Source organism: Terrapene carolina, unplaced genomic scaffold (genome assembly GCF_002925995.2).
Source record: "Terrapene carolina triunguis isolate 2854851 unplaced genomic scaffold, T_m_triunguis-2.0 Scaffold68, whole genome shotgun sequence".
Classification (NCBI taxonomy): Eukaryota; Metazoa; Chordata; order Testudines; family Emydidae; genus Terrapene; species Terrapene triunguis.
The window spans coordinates 51312819-51333891 of record NW_020664419.1 but is presented as its reverse complement, the minus strand read 5'-3'; the positions used below and the strand labels follow the sequence as shown (position 1 = coordinate 51333891).

The following is a 21073-nucleotide window of genomic DNA, read 5'->3' as shown; positions in this document are numbered from 1 at the left end:
CAAAGAGCAGAGGGAATCTCATTTTTGATGGTCTTATCTAAGAGCCTGCCACACAGTTTGTCTACTCTGAATACATGAAGGATTGCCAGGAATTGATACTGTAGTTCCAGGAAATCTAGATGTTATGAACCTGAAATTTCTCTTCTCTGACTAGGGCTGTGAACTGTCTAAACACACAAAACCAAACACCCTTGCCCAGCCCTTCTCCGAGGCCCTGCCCCTGCTTACTCCAGCCCCCCTCCCTCCGCTGCTCACTCTCCCGCACCCTCACTCATTTTCACCGGGCTAGGGCAGGGGGTAGGGGTGTGAGAGGAGGTTCGGGGTGCAGGCTCCAGCCAGGCAGTGCTTCTCTCTTCTGGCAGCAGCTCTTAGTCTCAGGGGAACCCAGGCAGGTCTGCATGCTGCCCCTCCCTGCAGGCACTGCCCCCACAGCTCCCCGTTGCCGGCCAATGGGCGCTGCAGAGTCGGCGCTCAGGGTGGGGACAGCGCATGGAGACCCCCTGGCTGTGCCTCTGCCTAGTAGCCGCTGACGGACATGCTGGCCGCTTCCAGGAGCGGCACAGAGCTAGGGCAGGCAGGGAGCCTGCCTTAGCCCCACTGCGCCGCTGGACTTTTAGCAGCCTAAAATCTCCCAGATTGGCTTCAATAGCCTCCGGGAATCAAGCCCGATTCTGGGAGACTCCCGGCCAAACCAGGAGGGTTGGCAACCCTATCTCTGACCTGATTGCTCATTCAAACATTGTCCATTAAAGTGCAGTTGTATTTCCTCTGAAAAGTAACACTGTAAAAGAGTATTGTGGGGTTTGCTTCATCCTTATTGTTTTTCAATTACCCCACATCAAATTTATTTAGCTCACAAGGCAAAACATGGCTTTTTACAACTGCCATCTCCTGCAAACTCACCCAGTCTGGGGAGCTTGGGTGAGTGTCACGCCAGCCCCCCTCCTCCCCTGGAGTTCGCTGCTGCCAGCGGGGAGAGGGCTGGGGAAGTCCTCATCTGTGGCCCCCCAGCCCTGGGGCAGCCTGCCTGCTGCACCCCAAACTCCTCATCCCCCGCCCAGCCCCACACCCTAACCCCCTGTCCCAGCCCAGAGTCCGCACCCAAACTCCCTCCCAGAGCCCACACCCCACACGCCCTCCTGCACCCCAACCCCCTGTCCCAGCCCAGAGCCTGCACCCAAACCCTGTCCCAGAGCCCGAACCTCTCCCGCACCCAAACTCCCTCCCAGAGCCTTAGGCGGGCAGGTTGGACCCATTCTGGACACCACCAAAAAAAGATACAAACTTGCTGCCCCAGCCCCTTCCCAGTCTCCCATCCTGTCCTGCCTGATAGCGTTTCTCCATTTTTCTATCCTCTTTACAGTCACATTTCCCGGTCCCCTCTTCTTATCCTTTTAATATTCCCATGTTTCCATTATCTCCTTTTCTGTGTCTTTCCATTTCCCTGCCTCATCTCCATATTCCAGTGTAGCCAACTTGTGCAATTTTATCTCAAGTCTGATGATATCTAAAGTTTTACAGGAAACCATGCTTCTGGAAACAAATTATTAGGTGTGAATCTCAGCTTCCATTAAGTTTCTAACCCTCATGGTTGCACAGAAAAGTTTGAAAATGGGATATGAATGCATTTTAAAGGCTCAAACTAGAAGGCAAATAAAAAGAACCCACATTTTATTATATTTTTTAAATAAAAACACCTTGTGATGTTTTAAGCCAACTTCATGATTTTTAGGGGCCTGGCTGATGATCTTTGAATATCTGTTGTAGGCAATTCAGACATTCCCTTGCCCCCAGACTATCTACTTCTGTGCTGGTCCATTAGAGCTTGTTGAAAAATTTGTCCCTGTTTTTCATTGAACAATTTCCAAACTAGAATTTTTTGTCCAACTCTCCCCTCCACATTCTCCCGTATTGTTTCCCTCCACATTTCCTTTGTCCCAAACTCCTTACTTGCTCCTATCCTATGCTTCTCTGTTCCACCTGACTCCAGTCCTATTCTCTACAGCTCCACATATCCCATCTTGTCTCCTTACTGTTCCCACACAGAGGTCAGAGGGGTCACCACCTTTATTGGATGGAAATAAGAGAAAACCACATGAAAAATAAGAGACAATGCTTTATTTTAAAGGACATTTTAGGGAAACACCATTTCCCTTAGTACATCATGTATTTTTCCTCTCAAGTGTACATTTCTACTGCCTTCAAGTATATAATACAATTACTATAAGCTTCAATTTAATGTTTAAAATGATACTTTTCAGTTTTACTATATTTCAATAAATTTTAAAATAAAGGGATGAGTGGTCACCTGGAGGGACAAATCCATGAAATAAGGGATAGTCCCTTAAAATGAGAGAGAGGTGGTCAAGCTAGTCACCATCTTAGCTGTGGGTAGTCTCGCTTCAGTCCCTTTGGAAACAATGGGAAACGGTACCCATCTTTACTAGTGGCAGTCTCACCTCCTCTACAAAGGATTTTATGGGAATAGTGGCCATCTTGATTCAGGGCAGTCTGCAGCTTCAGTCAAGTCCCACTATTACCAACCCCAAACTTCAGAAACCAAAAATCATGAGATTAGCCCCAAATCTTGAGATTTTAGAGTATGATTCTTCTCACTGGAAGCTACAACTGGGTTCACAATACACAGAGTTATAGAAAATGCTGCCTGATGGTGCGGAGTTTCCAGCTTCTCCCCAAACCCCCAAATTCTATTATATAAATTCTGTGCCCCCCCATCCCACATCTGCCCAATCCCCAGCCCATTAATTCATTATGTACCACACCAGCTCCCACATTAATTCTGTCCCAACCCCTCACATCTGCCCCTAGCCCCTCAGTGCACCTCTGCTCCTGCAGGAGCTCTTCACCTCTCCCCTAGACTGGGAGGCAACTGCAGTAGGGTCCTTGCCTCCTCCTTTTTGGTCCTGGGAAGGGAGAGAACAATTCCAGGAGTGCTTTACTCCCTCTACCCCTTCCCAGGAATACAGAAGGGGTAGGAGACACTCCATGGATTCTTCACCTCCTCTCCCCTTTCCCTGGCCTGTTGTTGTATGGGTGGAGTGCATTAAAGGTGGAGCAGAGAGCAGAATGAGCCAGCCCTCCGTGGAGAAAGAAGTGGTTCGGGACTATTTAGAAAAACTGGATGAGCACAAATCCATGGGGCCGGATGCGCTGCATCCAAGGGTGCTAAAGGAGTTGGCGGATGTGATTGCGGAGCCATTGGCCATCATCTTTGAAAACTCATGGCGATCGGGGGAGGTCCCGGATGACTGGAAAAAGGCTAATGTAGTGCCCATCTTTTAAAAAGGGAAGAAGGAGGATCCGGGGAACTACAGGCCAGACAGCCTCACCTCAGTCCTTGGAAAAATCATGGAGCAGGTCCTCAAGCAATCAATTATGAAACACTTAGAGGAGAGGAAAGTGATCAGGAACAGTCAGCATGTTATTCAAAGTGTGTGAGTGTTTATGGGAATTCAGGGAAGGCTAAAGCCTGGAAAGCATTTGGGCCACCTTACCGCCAAGCATGCGGTACACAAAACACACTACCAAATGTGTGGGTACCACAACACTCATAGGAACAGCCATACTGGGTCAGACCAAAGGTCCATCTAGACCAGTATCCGGTCTTCCAATGGTGGCCAATGCCAGGTGCTTCAGAGAGAGTGAACAGAACATGTAATCATCAAGTGATCCATCCCCTGTCACCTATTCCCAGTTCTGGCAAACAGAGGCTGGGAACACCATCATGCTCATCATGGCTAGCAACCAACAATGGACCTATCCTCCATGAATTCAGTCTTGGCCTCCACAACATACTCTGGGCAAAGAGTTCCACAGGTTGACTGTGCATTCTGTTAAGAAATATTTCTTTTTGTTTTAAACTTGCTGCTTATTAATTTCATTTGGTGCCCTCTACTTCTTGTGTTACAAAGAGTAAATAACACTTCCTTATTTACTTTCTCCACACCAGTCATTTTATAGACCTCTATCATATCTCCCCTTAATAATCTCTTTTTCAAGCTGAAAAGCCCCAGTCTTACTCACAGCAACACCCTACAGTGGGATCAGTTACAACTGCCTGTATCCACACACCACAAGTTAATACTCTATTAGTAATCATGGCTACTTATGATGTATCATTGCCTTTGCCAGCAGCCAAAGCTGGCACATAGTTGTCTTAGTCTAACCAGGTTGTAACCATGGGCAGCGTGTGGCTCTGGCATTTGGGGAGGCTGGCATGAGCACCGGAAGCTCCCCTGATGCCTGGCCTGTGGCTCCGCTCCCGCTCCACCCCCACTCTGCCCCATGCTCCACCTCTGCTCCATCCCAGAGCCCACCCTTGTTCCACCCCCACTTGGCCCTAGCCCGCACTCAGCCCCCCACCCACCATCACTCCTCTCCTCTACGGCGGAGGAGGGGGGCCTTGGGAGTGTGTGTGGGGGGGGTGGAACATGGGCAGGGTGGAGGAAAGGAGCAACTTGGTGAGCAGCAGATGGAGGGGAGCTCGGGGAAGGTGCGGAGCAAGGACAGGCCGGGGTGGGAGGAACAGAAGTAGCGTGGGCAGGAAGAGATGCAGCATGGGTGGGGTCACAGGGGAAGAGAAGGAGCAGGGCTTTGGGATGGAGTACAGGAGGGGCCCCAGCCCAGGCATCTACGCTCTCAAAGGCACCGGGTCGGAAGCTGTTTGGAGAGGCTTAGCCTCCCCTGGCCTATTATACCCATTGCCCATGGATGTAACAGTGATTTTGGATGGGTAAGGACTCAACCATGTCTCTATAATTAGGATAGCCAGGCCTAACTCCCAGTTCTCTGTGCTACATCAGAGTGCATTGCCCTATGTGTGCTGTTGGTACCACTCTGCATGCATGTCCTCTGAGCTCTTTCACTCCTACTGAAGCAGTATGGAAAAAGCTACACAAAATTAACTGATCCAAACACAGCAAACATGGTAGGTGTAGATGGACAAAAATGCATGACAGATGATTGTGATGTGAAAAAAAAGCTGTTGAATAGCACAACTTTATGTTTGTTGTGAATAGTTCAGATGACAGTATGACTAGCCGGATACCTGTAGCACAGGTATGGACTAAACCTTGCTTCTTCCACAAGACCCACAAATATTAACCCAAACCAGTAATTGCTGTCACCACTCCATTTTAAACAAATCAAAAAATTCCCCAAATTAGCACAATTCTTGGTGTCTTGCGTGTGCAATTACTGTAGGTGTATTTTTAGTCTATAAGCCCCTGGTGGGAGGAACTGTGTCTTGCAAAGCACTATGCACTTAACTGTTGGCACTCAACAAATAATATAATAATAAAAATTGTTACAATGAGGTAATCTGTTGGGCACACATAACTAAGAATCTTGTGTCTTTCTTAGACTATTAGGGCCCAATTCTCCAAGGCCCAAAATGCTGGATGTGACTTTGTCCCAACATCTGCAGCAAATTTTTATGCTATGCTAACTGTGAGGATCGGAATCACATATGGACTGAATAAAATTTAATAAAGTAAAGGAGGGTAATGTAATTAATACAAATCAACATGGGTTTGTAGAAAATAGATCCTGTCAAACTAACTTGATCATCTTATTTTGATGAGATTATAAATTTGGTTAATAAAGGTAATAGTGTAGACATAATATACTTAGACTTCTGTAAGCCATTTGACTTGGTACTACATTGACATTTCTATTAAAAAACTAGAATGACATAAAATAAACATGGCACACATTAAATGGATTAAAAACTGTCTGATAGTCTCAAAATATAATTGGAAAAAGGGAATCGCCATCAAGCCAGTGTGTTTCCAGTGGAGTCCTGCAGGGATTGGTTCTTGGCCCTATGCTATTTAACATTTTCATCAGTGACCTGGAAGAAAACATAAAATGTTCATTGATATAGTTTGCAGATGACACAAAAATTGGAGGAGTGGTAAATAATGAAAAAGACAGATCTCTGATTCAGAGCGATCTGGATCACTTGGTAAACTGGACGCACGTAAATAATATTATATTTTAATACAGATACATGTAAATGTATACATGTAGGAACAAAGAAAGTGGGCCATACTTACAGGATGGGGGACTCTGTTCTGGGAAGCAGTGACTCTGAAAAAGATTTGGGGCTCGTAGTGGATAATGGGCTGAACATGAGCTCTCAGTGTGACGCTGTGGCCAAAAGAGCTAATGTGATCTGGAAATGCATAAAAAGGGGAATCTCAAGTAGGAGTAGAGTGGTTATTTTAAATCTATATTTGGCACTGGTGCAACCATTGCTGGAATACTGCCTCCAGTTCTGGTGTCCACAATTTAAGAAGGACATTGATAAATTGGAGAGGGTTCAGAGAAGAGCCACAAGGATGATTAAAGGATTAGAAAATATGCCTTATAGGATAGATTCAAAGAGGTCAAACTCTTTAGTTTAACAAATAGAAAGTTAAGGATGACGTGATTACAGTCTATAAGTACCTGCATGGGGAAGAAATATTTAGTAATGGACTCTTCATGCTAGCAGACATAGGTACAACACAATCCAACAGCTGGAAGTTAAAACTAGACAAATTCAGACTGGAAATAAGGCATATGTTTTTAACAGTGAGAGTAATTAACCATTGAAACAATTGAGCAAAGCGTGTGGTGGACCCTCCATCACTCACAATTTGTTTTTCTAAAAGCTCTGCTGTAGGAATTATTTAAGGGAAGTTCTAAAGCAGGGGTCTCAAACACGCGGCCAGCGGAGTTATTTGCTGCGGCCCGCCAAGCTCCCCACACACCCCCGGAGTTATTTCCTGGGGCCGCCAAGCTCCCCTCACCCGCCGCCCCCCCTCCTTCCCAGCATACCATGTCCACATTCCTCTGCCTACCTTCAGGCACCTTCTGCCACCAAACAGCTGTTTGACAGCGCTTAGCGCTTTCTAGGATGGAGGGGGGAGGAACCACACACTCAGGGGAGGAGGCGGAGAAGAGACGGGGCAGGGATTTGGGGAAGGGGTTGGACTAGGGAGGGGGCAGAGTTGGGGTGGGGACTTTGGTGAAGGGGTTGGAATGGAGGCAGGGCAGGGCCTCATGGAAGGGATGGAGTTGGAGCAGGGCTTTTGTACCTTTATATGAAAAGGTGTCAGTGATGTGGCCCTTGGGCCAATGTACTAGTCCTCATGTGGCCCTTGTGGTGATTTGAGTTTGAGATCCCTGTTCTAAAGCCTGTGTTTTAATTACAGGAGGTCAGAGTAGAGCAACAGTTCTGAAACTGTGGGTCGGGACCCCAAAGTGGGTCATGACCCCATTTTAATTGGGTTGCCATGGTTGGTGTTAGACTTGCTGGGGCACGGAGCCAGGGTGAAAGCCTGCTCCACACCACCCTGTGTGGTGGGGCTCAAGTTACAAGCCCCCCGCCTGCTGGGGCTGAAGCCCTTGGGCTTAGGCTTTGGTCCCCCCACATGGGGCAGTGAGGCTCAGATTTCTGTCCCCCTTCCTGGGGTCATGTAGTAATGTTTGTTGTCAGATGGGGGTTGCAGCACAATGAAGTCTGAGAACCCCTGGAGTAGATCATCACAAGGCTCCCCTCTGACCTTGGAGACTAGGAACCTGGGTAAATCTGTGCCCTGCCCAACCTGCTTGATCAAATCTCTCCTCACGAGCCCTGTGCTCACTCAAGGGGAACCAGCCAAACACCACAACTACCCACTGGCACGAACACCGCTGTTTGGTCTCCTGAACGCCGTAGGGCGAGGCCGCCCGCTCTGCACATGCCGCACAGCCGCTTTGTGCGCCCGTATGGAGACAGCTGAGGGGCCCCCGTCGCCAGCGCCCCGGCAAAGGGGGAAACGCCCCGCTCCCATGGGGGCGCCTGTTGCCATCAACCCCGCAGCGCTGGGGGCAGCAGGAAGCAGCCCACGCTCTGCGCGAGCGGCAGCGAACCTCCCGCCACGGCTGCCAGCCGCGTCACTGCGGCCTCTACGTGCCTCCGCAGCTCGGCACCGCGCGCACCGGCCCGCGCTCCCCCCGGAGGTTTCAGCCCGGCTCATTGGCCTCGCTCCTCTGCCTGCGTCTTCCTATCGCAGCAGCGTCTGATTCCCCCCACCCTCCGGAGCTCGGAGCCGGAGGACCTTTCCCAGAATACCCTTGCAGGCGGCGCGCGGGGGCCTGGTTGGAGGCGTCTCGTTGTCAGGTTGCGCCGCCCGCCGCCACGCTGTTCATCTGTCGCAAAAGGCGGTTGGGCAGCGCCGCCGCGCGGCTTCCGTGGGTGCTGCGCAGTCGCCGCCGCGCACTGACATGTGGCCGGGGAGCCGCTGAGGAGCGAGCGGAGCAGGCGGCGGTGGCGCAGCGCGCTCGGAGCCCGCCCCTCCTCTCGCGGAGCCTTTAGGCCGGGGACGAGTTCCGGGCTTCAGCCGCGGAGAAGCGACCGCGGCGGCTCCCGGAAGCCCCGAGGCGGAGCCTCCATGTTGGGGAAGCTGGCAGCGCGGCAGTGACCGGGCCCTGTGGGGACGCGGGGCCTCTACGGCCGGAGCCTCTGATCCTTGGCGCCAGGTACGCCCGGGGGGGCGGCAGCCCGAGGAGGGGCTGGGGGCCTCTTAGGCCTGGGGAGCGCTTGGGCGGTGTCGCGTTTCCTGGGACGCTGGTTCCCGGAGAGGGGGCGCAGGTGGGGGGACTCTCGGCAGCTCCCATGTTACAAGTGAAAGTAGCTTGAGCCGGTTCCTCCCGGTGGGGCTGCGAGGCGACTCCCCAGTCCCGTGTCGGAGGCGGCAGCCCGGCTCCGCGGGGCCTTCACCTCCACTCGAAGCCCACCGGAGAGTTACGGTCTCTCTAGGTCCCCCTCGCCGGGGCAGCAGGCGGGATTTGGTGCCCAGCCCGCTGCGCCCCCTCCCCTCCCGCCGTGGGTGGAGACTGACGCGAGCCGATCGGATCAAGGGTTTAAACCCAAACGTGACAGGCCGTTGTCCTGCAGGCGCTGGGCTCGGGCGCGCTGCGCTACTTGGGCCCTTACCGGCTGGCTGCGCATCTCCCCGGGGCAAGAGGGAAAACAAAGGGGACCAGCGGCTGGAGTAACTGAGCTCCCGAGTCCCCGGGCCAGCGCCGGCCTTTGAGCCTGCTCCCGGGCACTGCTCCTCGTCGTCCCCACTCCGCCAGCATCCGGGGAAAGCTTTTGTTACACAAAAACAAACCACCAAAACAAATCCCGACTATACGTAATCGAGATAGGCACGGACCAAGCTTTGTGAAAATCGCATGTGTACAACAGTCCCGTGCACTGAGCTAAATGTTGCTCCCGTTCGAGTCGGTCAAAATCTTATCTAGGTCACTTTTGTAATAAAATGTCTGGATACAAGCTTTCTGTATTGGCATCACCATATCAGCACATTGCATTCAGGCACCAAGAATTAGATTAAAACCTGAAATTGTAGTAAAGTTAAAAGGAGGGACTTGGGATTTATTATGCTGGAGTAAATCAGGAGTAATAAGTACTCCTGTTCTTTTTGCGGATACAGACTAACACGGCTGCTACTCTGAAACTTGTCATTGGAATTACACTGGGGTAAAACTGATAGTGAGGAAAATTTGACCCTTAAATCAGTGAGACTTGAGTTTTGGAGGGATTGTAGTGGTGGTCAGTCAATGTCCTATATTTTATTTTTTTTTGCTTGATATCCATTAAAATCATGTTGTTGGACAGAGGAGGCCCCAGGTTTAAATGTACATATATATTTCACATTATCTAATATTAATAAAAGTAACAGTAGTACTTTATGCTTATTTAAAATTGAGAGTAATTTTCAGAGACTTTAAAATCTGAAGTGTTTGTACTACAGATGCTATGAACCTAAATATCCAAGAAGAGCAAAATACAGAAAGTAAATAGTGAAAAGTAAGGTAACTCTTTTGTGTTTAGTATCAGGGGGTAGCTGTGTTAGTCTGTATCTACAAAAACAACAAGGAGTCTGGTGGCACCTTAAAGACTAACAGATTTATTTGGGCATAAGCTTTCGTGGGTAAAAACCTCACTTCTTCTTGCATCCGAAGAAGTGAGGTTTTTACCCACGAAAGCTTATGCCCAAATAAATCTGTTAGTCTTTAAGGTGCCACCAGACTCCTTGTTGTTTTTCTTTTGTGTTTAGTAATCTTATGTGGTATTAGTGTAATTGGTAAGGAAGCTTCTTTTAAAATATAAATAGACACTACCCAGACAGTTCATTTGTGAATTTTCTGTACTGCTTCACTGCTTATTGGAAAACAGGTTTTTGTGCTTTATATAGATTTTCATTAATATGTATTTATATTACAATATTGTCCAAAGGTTGGGTGCCGTTGTACAGATATAATAAATGACAGCCCCTGCCCCCAAAGAGTTTACTTTCTAAGAATTATCTGGGATGGAGGGTCCAGTGCAGTTTGACTTTTTTTAAAAAAAAGCTTCATGCTAAATATAAGATTCTTAATTGCAGCAATAAAACTTTATATTTAAGTTAAAATTTAAAGATTCAGCTGAAATTTTAAGTGGAATGTAGCACACTGCAAACTTTGATATCAGGTATAGCAGTCCAATAGTTGCATTACAGTTAAGGTTGAAAAATACTTATATTATGCTATTTTCTAGGTTCTTAGAACTTTCTGAAAAGATTAGCCTTTGGGCTCTTATCATTTTGGGATTTTACCATTTTAAAAAAAACAAATGTCAGAAACTTTTTTCTTTGAACTTTTTCATTTTAGAAGTTCAGTGAGGAATGAATTCTCGAGAGAAGAGAGGTTTCAGAGGGGTAGCTGTGTTAGTCTGTATCACCAAAAACAGCGAGGGGTGCCACAAGGACTCCTCGGTGTTTTTGCGAGAGAAGAGAATTAGTGCAACTCTCATACATGGTATGGCTCTTTGCTTACTAGTAATGTGAGCCCTGATCCCATATATACATCCTCACAGATTCAGCTGCAGCACTTGGGAGCATTGTTTTGCTAGCTTATACATATACTTGGTTATCTGCACATTGAAATAACCAATTATATGTACATAATTGCATATGCAAATAAATCTATAATCAGTTATTGTTCATGTAATGCATATGCAACATGAAATGAAACTATATCACGTGTATAAGTGGGTTAAATGTGGTTCCTGTAAGGGACTAGAACTTATATATTTCCTAACTTTTTTGTGTAAATGCCTTAATATAACATTGCATTATTGTATTTTTTTACCTTCTAATTATCTGATTGGACTACAGAATTGTCTCTGTGATATTCTACACAGTTTCACTTTAAAGATAGATAAAAATTATATAAAATCAACAGAACTTTATTTACCAGTTATCTCAGCAGTTTTATAGCTTTTTAGGACTTTTATGCCAGTGAGTTGCTATTCAGTAAGTCTAAAAAGAGCCCAGGGGACTAACTCAATTATTTTTTTGCAGAACCACAGCATCATTCATATTATCATTAACACATTTGGCTTTTAACACAACTTTTTCTTAAGGGGATTTAGCTTTTAAGGGAAAGACACCTAACTTAGGGCTAGCATATACTACCGGGCTACATCAGTGCAGCTGCACCAGCGTGTCTGGTGAAGACTTGCTATGCCGACGGGAGAAACGAGAGGGGCAAGCTATGTAGGCAGGAGAGCATCTCTCACCAACATAGCATGGTGTAGATACTGCTTTAAGTCGATGTAACTTGCGTCGCTCGGGGTGGGGTGGGGTGGCTTTTTCACACTCTGAGGGATGTAACTTGCATCAACTTGAGTGGTACTGTTTGATGCCTACACCTAAAACTTAGGTCATCTTAACGGTATAGCTCACAGTTGCGAAAAATTTCACGCAGTGTCAGACATAGGTTGACTTACTTCCCCCCTCACTCCCAGTGCCTTTGTAGATGCAGCTAGGTCGAATGAAGAGGTGGATTACCTATGTCAACGGAAAAATCCATCCCATCGATGTACGAAATGTCTACGCTATTGTTGCAGTGCTGTGGCTATGCTGCTGTATTGCAGACATACCCTAAAAGAGTTCAAACTTACTGTAAGGACGAAGAGTGGAGTAAATCCTTACCTGCCCTACCCTTCATATCTAAGTAATAACCTTGGCAACAGTAATTAAAATATCAGGATCTTGAGATGAAATGACAAATTAATATCACTAACTAAAATTTACTTGAATTTTATTTTGTAGGGATATGAAGTATTCTAACTTATCTTGTACTAATTATTGTGAAATTATATTTGGAAGCCTAAAAATGGGAAAGTTAGTTTGTGCCCTCTTTGGTTGCTTTATGAAGTATAAAGAAGCCTTGAAAAATATTTTTCAAATTCTTTTTCCACTTGTCTTTTACCTTAGAAATACCATGAAACACAAGTTTTGTCTTTCCTTTTTTTACTAATGGTTTCCTTGGAGGAGACCCAAGAAGTGGATTGGGAGCTTCCACAGTCTTTTACTTAAAGAGGTCACAGTGTTAAATCTTTAACAAAGATATCTTTCTTCTCAGTTGTGATGTGTATTAACAAAAACAAACAAGAGCCTGAATAAAAGTTCTTCCCTTTTCAGTGGCTCAGGTTTCACTCATTTGGTACTTGTAATGTTATCTTAAAAGTTATCCAGTTATACATAGTCTTCCGGGGAAAAAAATAGGATAACAAGATCTGAATTTCCTGTGTGTGTATGTGTTAAAACAGAAAATCCTCCCAAATCCCTACTCCCAAATGGTCTTAAAAGTAAGAAACAAAACTCTTTAGACATTATAAAGAAGTAAACATAGTCATCTATTTTTTCTTCTTGTGTGAGGTATCTTTAAGGCTGAGAGCCAGTTCATTCTAAACTTCTTTGGAAACTTTTCAAATGTTCTTAGGACTGTCACTGTATTTACTACTTGAACATTTTCAGGCACAATATATTAGAATTGTATCCCATTAGTCTAAAACTATAAACATTGAAACTTATTAGATGAATGTTAATCTAATATTTATATGGTGTCTTCACAATCTGTGTTTATAGGGCAGTGGTTATCATGGTACCTGTGTGTATCAGAAATGTGACTTCATATTTGTTGGGATTTTAGTTCAGTAAATTTTGAGCATAGACTTCTATTCATTTGTTTTAGAAAGGCAGAAAGTAATTTCTGCTCTGGATATGTCTGGTTACAGACCACCATATTTAGTTGTTACAAGGATGACTGGATGTACATGGAAAATTATAAATTATGAAGAATTCACCTTCAGTATTCTGTGGGAAATTGAGAAGTCTGGAATTTTTTAAAGAAATCACTTCAAACGTATGAAAATATTTAAAGATAATTTATCCAACAATTAATTTGATGTGTAATTTTAAATAAAATAAGCTCTATTTCACTCACTTTTTTTTTAAATCCTTCCTCAACAGGGGTTCCATTCCCTCTCAGGGTGGGGGGGGGGGAGGAGGGGAGTGCAATACCTTTGCCGAAAGTGTGGTAGATGCACTTGGGCCATGTCCACTGGGTTTCTTATTAGTGTAGTTCAGTGGTTCTCAACCTATTTACCATTGTGGCTGCACATGGAGCTCTCTATGTGTTATGTGTAGGGCTCCATGCCTGTCACAGATTCTGGGCGGCCCCGGTCAGTGGTTGGCGAGTGGCCGGAGCAGCCACTGCTTGGACAGCCCCCAGGGTGTAGGAATACCATGTACCCAAGCAACCGTAGCTATGTCAGTGTGTGCATTCTTCCATCAACATAGTTGCGTCCACACTGGGTGTTAGTTCAGCATAGCTACAGAGCTATGGGGTGTGTGTTTTCACGCCCCTGGTCCATGTAGCCATGTTGACATAATCTTTAAGTGTACACAAGGTCTTTCTTGCAGACTTGGGAAGACAGCACTGAATTGGTTCACATTTAGAAACTTATTTCACAGCTATAAAGACAAAACAAAAAAAAGTTTGTAATTAACAATGCATATATTTTTTTACAGAACATTGCAGACACCATTAAGCATAGAAGAGATCATGGGAGAGACCTTAAAATAATTTCCACTATCTGTATTTTCAGTGGCCTGTAGTAAATTCAGTGATCGATTACTTTTCATTACCAGCAAGTGGAGCGATGGAAACTGTTGTACTGTTTATTGAGGCTTGTTGATGTTTCTTCTGATTATTTTTTATGGCAGTTTTGCCCGATTTCTTTTGTTTTTGGAACTTGTTTTTGGAATTCCTTCACTAGTTCTGTTCATTTAGTTGGGCTGTGCTTTGGGAAGTGTATAGGATAAAGTACGTTCATATTACTTGGGAAATTGGTCCATTTTCAGTATCAGGCATATTGGACGCACTGGTTAGTTGATGCACCCATTATTTAAGTGCGGGCTAATTTTCATGGTGGGAACAGGTATGTTTTACATGATAAAATACACATACTTACAGTGACTAAGCGAGCTTATAATAAAAACATTGCTTAAGGTTAGCAGTCAGAAGTAATCTTCCTTAAAATCCCCCTAGATGGAGTTACTATAAGGTGGGTGCATAACTGGTTGGAAAACCGTTCCCAGAGAGTAGTTATCAGTGGTTCACAGTCATTCTGGAAGGGCATAATGAGTGGGGTCCCGCAGGGATCAATTCTGAGTCCTGTTCTGTTCAGGGGGGAGGGATAGCTCAGTGGTTTGAGCATTGGCCTGCTAAACCCAGGGTTGTGAGCTCAATCCTTGAGGGGGCCGTTTAGGGAACTGGTGTAAAAATCTGTCTGGGGATTGGTCCTGCTTTGAGCAGGAGGTTGGACTAGATGACCTCATGAGGTCCCTTCCAACCCTGATATTCTATGATTCTATGAATATCTTCATCAATGATTTAGATAATAGCATAGAGCAGCAGTTCTCAACCAGTGGTCCGAGGTCCCCTGGGGACCACGAGCAGGCTTCAGGGGGCCCACCAAGCAGGGCCAGCATTAAACTCACTGGGGTCCAAGGCAGAAAGCCGAAGCCCCGCCACCCCAAGCCCTGCCACTTGGAGCTGAAGCCTGAGCAACTTAGCTTCCGTGGGCCCCCTGTGGTGTGGGGCCCCAGGCAGTTGCCCTGCTTGCTACCCCCTAATGCTGGCCCTGGCTTTTATATGCAGAAAAACAGTTGTTGTAGCACAGGTGGGCTGTGGAATTTTAATAGCATGTTGGGGCTGGGGGTGAATTAAAAAAGGTTGAGAATCCCTGGCATAGAGAGTACACTTATAAAGTTTGTGGAAGATACCAAGCTTGGAGGGGTTGCAAGTGCTTTGGAAAATAGGATTATAATTCAAAATGATCTTGACAAACTGGAGAAATGGTCTGAAGTAAATCGGATGAAATTCAATAAGGGCAAATGCAAAGTACTCCACTTAGGAAGGAACAGTCAGTTACACACATACAAAATGGGAAATGACTCTCTAGGAACAAGTACTGCAGAAAGGGCTCTGAGGGTCATGGTGGACGACAAGCTAAATACGAGTCAACAGTGTAACACTGTTGCAAAAAAAGCGAACATCATTCTGGGATGTATTAGCAGGAGTGTTGTAAGCAAGACATGAGAAGTAATTCTTCTGCTCTACGCCACGCTGGTTAGGCCTCAACTGGAGTACTGTGGCCAGGTCTGGGCGCCACATTTCAGGAAAGACGTGGACAAATTGGAGAAAGTCCAGAGAAGAGCAACAAAAATGATTAAAGGTCTAGAAAACATGATCTATGAGGGAAGATTGAAAAAATTGGGTTTGTTTAGTCTGGAAAAGAGAAGATGGAGGGGACATAAGTTTTCAAGTACATAAAAAGTTGTTACAAGGAGCAGGTAGAAAAATTTTTCTTAACCTCTGAGGATAGGACAAGAAGCAATGGGCTTAAATTGCAGCAAGGGAGGTTTAGGCTGGACATTAGGAAAAACTTTCTAACTGTCAGGGAGGTTAAGCACTAGAATAAATTGCCTAGGGAAGTTGTGGAATCTCCATCTTTGGAGATTAAGAGCAGGTTAGACAAACACCTGTCAGGGATGGTCTAGATAATACTTAGTCCTGCCATGAACGCAGGGGACTGGACTAGATGACCTCTCGAGGTCCCTTCCAGTTCTATGATTCTAAACCTCTCAGTGAATAACCCCCCAAAAATACTTTGATAAACACATAACATTACTACTTTTTCCAGAAGGTCAGAAGACTTGGTTTTTACCTGGCCAGTTGTTGGATCCTTTTCATTTGTACAGACTGGAGGTTTTGGTTGTTTTGGTCTTCCATGTAGGACTTTTCCCCTAGTCTGGTTGCATGCGTGCATACTTTAAAAGAGCTGAAAGTGAAAGTTTGGCCCACAGCTTGGAACATGGACCCACCAGAGCGTATATCTGTATGGTATCCCAATTCATGCTTATTTAGCCCCCTCAGCAAGGAGGTGATGGCAGTGTATTTTGTTTTTGTAACACTGCAACCCATGTCTCCTATTTTAAAAACCTCCTATGATCCCCCATACACATGCATAGAACTCAGGGCAGAAGAACATTTTCTCAGTACTATCCACTGGAATATCTAAGAAGTAGAATTGCCCTCAAGTGGCTGCATTTCTCCTTACACTACAGGCAATTGAGTGTTACCTTATCAACTGTATTAATAAACACTGATAGATCAAATATTGACACGGACAACTAATATTCATTTGTTACCTGGAGAACATGAACACTTAAATTTCAGTCTCTGTGGAGTTATTTCTCCAATGCTACTACTATTTTTTGACTAAAAACACGCCTTTTAAATGTGATCCTCCCTCAAAAATAATACCCAGGACTGAACCTACTGGCCCAGGAAATGACAACTCAATACCGATGCCTATCAATGTTATCCTAGAAAGGAAGACTTCAAATATATTGACATTGATCTGATAGTCATCAATCTCCACTGTATATTTTATTTATGATGGACCAAGTACTCCCCAGAGCCACCTTCGCCCTGGAAGGACATGGATCCAAAGTACATGTTGTGGAATAAAGTTCTCCTAGTCTCTCCAGAGACTTCGATAGCAATTCAGACAAAAACTGAAGCATCAGTCTTGGTATTTGTCTCTCTACACATTGCTCTGCCATCACAGAAGCAGAGAACTTTACCTGAAAGTTTTAATCTACAAAATAAATTTATTTCCTGTGGCACAGTCTTGAATCAGCTGCTGACAAGAGACAGCCTGTGTTAATCAGTCTGGCCTGCACCCAGGACAAATCCACTATCTTTGCCTTTTTCCCAGCCACTGCATAAAAATTTGAAAAGTTTTCAAAGCAGTTTATCAACTTTGGCACAAAACTTCTGCCACTGGGTTTTTCTTTTGCCTGCTTAATTTGTAATCCACAAACGGTGGTGACCCATAAGGATATGTAGTGAAGAAAACATCTAGAAAAAGCTCATGTCAAGTCCTATAAAACCATCAGTAGCAATGGTCTGCTGGAGGATTGATATTCTCTTTCAGGGCAGGGTGGAGTGATTTAAATCACCAAGTGGAAAGCCTTGATATTAAATCAGTTTCCATTTAGACTTCAGTTATTTTCCTCAGAAAGATGCATTCTCATATAACCATTAAAATGTTGATTTACAAATAAATAGAGCTTTTACACTAGATTTGGTACATCTTTTTGCTATCTAGAAGGGCACGCTATAAGTTTTAATTTTTTTAAGCAATTATATGGCTTAATATTTTCAGATTTTTATTAATTGTACATTATTAGTACATTGGAAAATGGTGAATGATATTGCTCATTTACTAGATAATTAACTTTTTGCTCATGAACTGTGGCAAACTGCATTAGGATGGGAGCTGGAATTTAATTAAACACACAAACCAGCATATAACATTTATTTTTACTAAACAAAACAACCTTAGATGTTTTGGATACCTAATCTAATCTTATCAAAACATGTTTCACATTTACAACTTAATGATTTATTAAATAGAGGGTTTAATAGTAATCAGTTAAATAAATTGATTATTTCAGGTCAGCCTGGGAAAATTTTCAAATATGGCTACGTGAAAGTGACTGGAACTTGAGTTTCTATGCACCTAAGTCTCTTGAAAATGAGACCGTCTTCTAAGCCCTTTACACTTTTAAAACTAGAGTATCTTGTGTCTCCTCCTCCCTCCTTCCTCTCGTTTTTATTCATACACAGGAAGAGAGAGACAAGTTTTCCTGCTTTTTCAACTCCCAATAGATTTCTTAACTTTGATAGAATATTTTCTTCATTTGGACTAATTCATTTGGTGCCTACAGAAGAGGCTACTACTGTCAAACACTGATTTAAAGCTTCAGCAATTTCTGGTTCCAGATGCTTAGCTAGTTACTTCCACCAGTTCAGGGGTTGGACTTTCTTTAAAATATAGTCAGCAAACATGTCCTGCTTGAATGGTTCACTTCCAGCTCTGAAATCTATTGTGGTTGGCATGATTGATATATGATTATTAGATGCTCCTGTCATAGCAGCATCTTCTTCAGCAGTTAGGCAACTACCCTGGAACTTTGAGTTGAGAATATTGGCAAGAAAATGAAGTGGAGTAGGTACTTGATCCATCCGCTTCTCTACTGCCTGCAATTTAACTTTGTTGGTGGATATTTCTTTCGTCAGTGTCTCTTGAAGTTCTTTCCAAATTTCAACAGCATCAGAAGTACAGCAGCAATCTTTCTGCAATTTGTTCAAGGCTATGGAAATAGACTTCAGTATATTCAGCATGTTTTCTACATTTCTTTTTAGTCTGAAGTTGACTACTTTGGCTGTGATAGTGCCAGGTATTTTGTCACTTTTTTCTTCACAAATACTCATCAGAATAGTCCAGTTCTTAATAAATAGGTCAAAACAGTCAACCATTGAATTCCATCATACGTCTTGCGGAAGAATTAGTTTGGATCCTCCTTCTCTCCTCAGTGAAGCTGAAACAAAATGGCTGTTACAGAAGTATTTTTGCGTGCCAGCAGAACATGCACAAACACCTTCCCGGGAACAGACAGCAAGGTGATCGGCCTGTAGCTCTTACGTTCACTGCACTGTCCCTTGCTCTTATAAAGTGAGATCACAATACCGTCCTTCCAGGCAGTTGGCAAGGTTCCAGTTCTCCACACCAGATGAAAGATAGCCAGAAGTGATTCTGCTTTAGGGTCAATAGTGCGTTTTAGTAGCTCTTGGGGGATGCCATCAGCACCCGCTGCGCATCTGTCTTTTCAGTTTACAGGTGGTGCACTTCATAGAATCATAGAATATCAGGGTTGGAAGGGACCTCAGGAGGTCATCTAGTCCAACCCCCTGCTCAAAACAGGACCAATTCCCAACTAAATCATCCCAGCCAGGGCTTTGTCAAGCCTGACCTTAAAAACCTCTAAGGAAGGAGATTCCCCCACCTCCTTAGGTAACCCATTCCAGTGCTTCACCACCTTCCTAGTGAAAAAGTTTTTCCTAATATCCAACCTAAACCTCCCCCACTGCAACTTGAGACCATTACTCCTTGTTCTGTCATCAGGTACCACTGAGAACAGTCTAGATCCACTTCATTTCATCCAGTGTTGGTGCATCAGTACAAGTGTCTGGGTCTGGAACTGCCGTGGCTGCCAGGTCGTCCTGCTCTGAGCAGGCAGCAGTTGAAAGGTGGTTCAGGGCACTGTGATAATGTTCCATCCAGCGTGAGAGGATGTCATCATCCGATTTACGTGGATGGCTTTGGCTGTTCAGGATGCCATTTGTAGCGACTATCTCCTGACCACTGAGGTTGCAGATCACGCAAGAATGCTGGCTTTAAGTTGCTCCTGGCTAAGCCAAATTCAACATCATCTGCCACTTGGTTATAATGCCTCGCCAATGCAGGGGGTGCTAACCAAAAAATTGTCTGGTTTGGTTGCACAGCTCAGCTCTAACATTACGTTAAGTTTGTGCAGGCCACATTCTTTTATACATTTTTTATTTTTTTAATGTAATAATTTTTTTCCATCTCTGAATCTGGCTTTCTTCTACAGATTTCTGTTATCCCCATCACAATGCTATCTAGTCACTAACCGGCTTCTGTTAATAATAAGTGAGTAGCTAAACACTGAAGTATACTTCTGGGTTGACTACCTACAGTTCCCCTTTCAGCAATTTATGCAAAAGTCCAATGAAGTATTCTTTAGATTTGAATGGAACAAATCAGTATGCTCTTTTATTAATAACAAGTGAAAGTGTCATTCATGATATGTGCATTCTGTCCATTTGTGGTTATAGGATGGGAGTGTGTTTAGTTTAGCCTTCTATCAAGCTGAAATCCTGTATGTTGAATGGTGATTGTTCTGGACTTTTCCTAAGATATGAATAAACTTTGTTAAGCAGATGAGCTAGGTCATGGATACTGAAAGAATTACTGTTAAGTAATCGTCATCTGCCAGATATATACTGGAACCTCCTTGAATTAATATTCTTGTAAATATTCATTATAAAGTACCTAATGATTCACCAATGAGATCCTTTATAAGTTAATTTTGTCTTATTTCAAATGTGTTGCTACATAAAACAGTAGCTTCTTAAATTATTTTAGAAAGTCAAATAAGGCATTTTACATGCCAAAGCTGGAGTTCGGGGCTCTTGGAATACATCTATAGCTTCCCACCTCTGTACTTCAAATTTAGTAAAAATTTATATGTTGTTTGATACCATTCACAATTAAAACTTTCTTTCTTAAAAACAAACAAACAAACACAAAAACCAACAACTCAGACATATCCTGGGCCCTTATTGAGGGCTAAGTACGTAGCCAGTTTTGCAGCCTTAAAATTCAACTGTTTTTGAATTATCACAGTGCAAGGTGAATTACAAGTTGGCACAATTAAAAATGGCTCTTCACATTCTAATGTTCAAGCAACAGAAGACATTTCCAAAGCATCTTTTGGGCTGATTGAGTTACCTAAATGTTGAGTTACCAATTAATTGTTTGGATGCATCCTAACTGCATGTTCTGGGGAGGCAGTTTGTGCCCCCTCCCTTTTTTAACATTTAAATAGATATCAAGAGATATTCAGAGTTGCCACAGTTGATTTTGATGATGGAAGGGATATTAAACCTTGTGCTTCAGGGTTTAAGCCAATCTCTAACTATGAGACCTATATTATCCCATATCTGCCTACTGCAGGGTTCTTACATG

The 21073-nt window shown here is 44.2% G+C and overlaps 1 protein-coding gene across 2 annotated transcripts in view; it reads left to right on the top strand.

Annotated features, from left to right (window-relative positions):
- The first annotated feature begins 7974 nt into the window (after window positions 1–7974).
- SCAF11 (SR-related CTD associated factor 11) overlaps window positions 7975–21073 on the top strand; it is a 69336-nt gene continuing 56237 nt past the window's right edge. Inside the window, exon 1 of one of the 2 annotated variants that reach the window (XM_024211875.3) lies at window positions 7975–8529. The gene's annotated coding sequence lies outside the window, so the exon portion shown is untranslated. The remainder of the gene's footprint in view (window positions 8530–21073) is intronic. The other variant, XM_024211877.3, reaches the window with a different exon arrangement.